Source organism: Conger conger, chromosome 13 (genome assembly GCF_963514075.1).
Source record: "Conger conger chromosome 13, fConCon1.1, whole genome shotgun sequence".
NCBI lineage: Eukaryota > Metazoa > Chordata > Actinopteri > Anguilliformes > Congridae > Conger > Conger conger.
Window position 1 is genome coordinate 5,295,540 of NC_083772.1, and position 3,332 is coordinate 5,298,871.

The window sequence follows — 3,332 nt, forward strand, 5'->3', positions numbered from 1 at the left end:
TACACCAGCTTGTGCAAATATTTAATCAGCCAATAGTATGGCAGCAACTAAATGCGTAAAAGCATGCAGATATGGTCAAGAGGTTCAGCTGTTTTTCAGACCAAACACACACATGCACACACAGACACACACGCACACACTCACACACATTCACAGTCACTCAGACACACCCACACACACATACATGCACACTCAGACACACACATACACACACACGCACACTTAGACACTCACTCACACACACTCACACACACACGCACACTCAGACACACACACACACGCACACTCAGACACACACACACTCACACACATTCACACTCACTCAAACACTCTCACACACACACACACATGCACACTCAGACACATGCACACACACACACACACACACACCCACACACACACTCACACGTGCACACACACACACACACACATGCGCACACACACTCACACACACACACTCAGACACACACACACATATACACACACAAACACACACAAGTACACTCAGACACACACACACACACACATATACACACACACAAACACTCAGACACACACACACACACACACACACTCAGACACACACACATATACACACACACAAACACACACATACACACTCACAAACACTCAGACACACACACACACACACACACACACGCACACTCAGTTCCTCAGTGGACAGAAGCGTCCTGGTCACCGCAGGGGCAGGCTTACCCACAGGCATCTTGGTGTGCCGGGCTGGGCAGCAGAGAGGGGGGCGTGGGCAGGGGGTGGCCCACGCAGCACTCCCCCTCAGCGGGGGGGCAGCTCATCTCCACGGCGACGGAAGCCGGGGGGCTGGAGGGTCCGGGGGGAGCAGGGGAAAAGAGGGGCAGGGTGGGGAGTGGGGCAAACAAGCTTCCTCCGCTGCCGAGGAAACGCCGGGGTCCACAAACTCCACAGAGTTCCTGAGCGCTTCTTCTGCCTGGGTCCTGGCCAACTCTCCTACCCGCCCTCTGAATCCCTCTCCCTCTCTCTCTCTCTCTCTCTTACAGGCAGCTTTGCGGAGCAGCAGGATTAAGGCCTCTTTACTGCAGAGGGGGTGAGTGACGTCAGCTGACCCCGTCCGCCTCCAGTCCGGAGAGAGGACCGTGGCTGGCACCGGGGGGCGGGGGTAGGGGTCAGGGTTGCGGTTGGAGGCATTGTGATGCAGTGCCAGTGATGACCAAACCCACGCACGTGTTCTTACCGCCATAGCGATGACCCCAGGGGCTCATTACCCAAGCACCACCTGGCCAGCCGACCTACCCTGGCTCAGTCATGCACGCTCCTTAGCTCTGTCACTGACGTCACAGAGGATTTGGACAAATCAGGGAATTAGCCTGTGGGGGGGGGGGGCATTGGGGGGTGGATATATATATAGCAGCAGGGTAGGGCAGGGCAGGGCAGGGCAGGGCAGGGCAGGGTAGGGCAGGGCAGGGTAGGGCAGGGCAGGGCAGGGCAGGGCAGGGCAGGGCAGGCATGTCGACGGAGCCACAGCCCCTAGTTTGTCCGTAAATGCCGGAACATTGTCAATAAATATCGTCACCGCTAGCCTCCGCTTCTGTAGCTACATTAACTCCTCTGGATGAGGCCATCTGCCCAGTGACTGTAATGTTAATGTTAAAGTCACTGGTGAGTGTTATGCTCAGACACACATATGTGTGGGGTATGTATTTGTGTCTGTCTATGTATTTGTGTGTGTCTGTGTCTGTGTCTGTGTCTGTGTCTGTGGGTGCCTGTGTGTAGACGTGTGTGTCCGTGAGAGAGCAAGAGGCAGAGGGAGACAGAGAGGCAGGAAAATGAAAATCCATTTCTTTTTTTTTTTCATTTATTTCTGATTTTCCCCTTTTTCTCCCAAATTGGTAGCCAAATCTAATCTAATCTATCTAATCCAATTAGTGTTAGCTGGGGGATACACTGCCCACACCGTCCCTCGCCCGTCTGAAGGGATCTGGCGATCCGAGAACAACACGCCTTCTTCAAGCCGTCTCGTCTTGTGCTCGTGACCATGATACTGAGGCAATCATGATCATGGTCACAAGAGGGCGCCAGAACAGTGCTATATGATTGTACGGTATTGGCTGGGGACACATTGCTGGGGTTACTCACCTACTCCATATGTTCAAATACGGAATCGCAATTTCTTTTAGGTTGAACAAAGTCCAAACCGGTGGTCACTGTAACCAGTGAGCTACACAGAACACAGAACCAGCTGTGGTGTTTGGTTCTGCAGGTGTGGCGGTGTAGCATGTTTAGGGACCTGGGTTTGCAATGTGACGTGTACTCTGTTCTAACAGTTCAACCAAAGGAACTGCAAATGTCCGCCAATAGTGTGGCTCAATGATCGCTGTCTATTTGTATAGACGCGGGCGTGCCTGTGGCCTGTATAGCCTACAATTATACACTCAGTTTGTATCTTATCACGGCACTGGTGTGTAGACGAGTGACTACGGGGTGCAGGTATCCTCGGTTGTCTATGTCTGTTAGGACTCTAAGTGTGCAGTGGTGTGAGTCAAGAGGATCCATCCATCCATCCATCCATTATCTGAACCCGCTTATCCTGATCAGGGTCGCAGGGGGGCTGGAGCCTATTCCAGCATACATTGGGCGAAAGGCAGGAATACACCCTGGACAGGTCGCCAGTCTATCACAGGGCACACACACTATTCACTCACACACTCATACCTACGGACAATTTAGACTCTCCAATCAGCCTAGCGTGCATGTCTTTGGACTGTGGGAGGAAACCAGAGTACCTGGAGGAAACCCACGCAGACACGGGGAGAACATGCAAACTCCACACAGAGAGGCCCCGGCCGACGGGGATTCGAACCCAGGACCTCCTTGCTGTGAGGCGGCAGTGCTACCCACTGCACCATCCGTGCCGCCAGTCAAGAGGATGCAGGTTCAAATTAATACAATTTATTAAACAATGTGCATTGCAGAGATAGAATTATAATGTGTTACAAGAATGACAAGATACTTGTCTATACGTGAATGGTGTGCGGGAGGTCGTATTAGCGAGTCTCCCCAAACTATTCCACGTTCCCCTCTATATACCCAGGGTTTACAGGAAAGCAACAAATCACCAAATAAAGAGTCACAAGACGGCGGTAACAACAATGGTTCAAACTATTCCCCACAACATTAGCTATCTAAAGACACCAAACACCGTATGTGGAAAACCCATGGTTTCTACAGTGCTATTTCAACTCATCAGTTCTGGGGGCATTCCACTGAGGTGGCAGAGTTGCGCAGAGGCAGCACAATGATGGGAGCAATAGTCCTGTATTGACGAGCACTGTCTT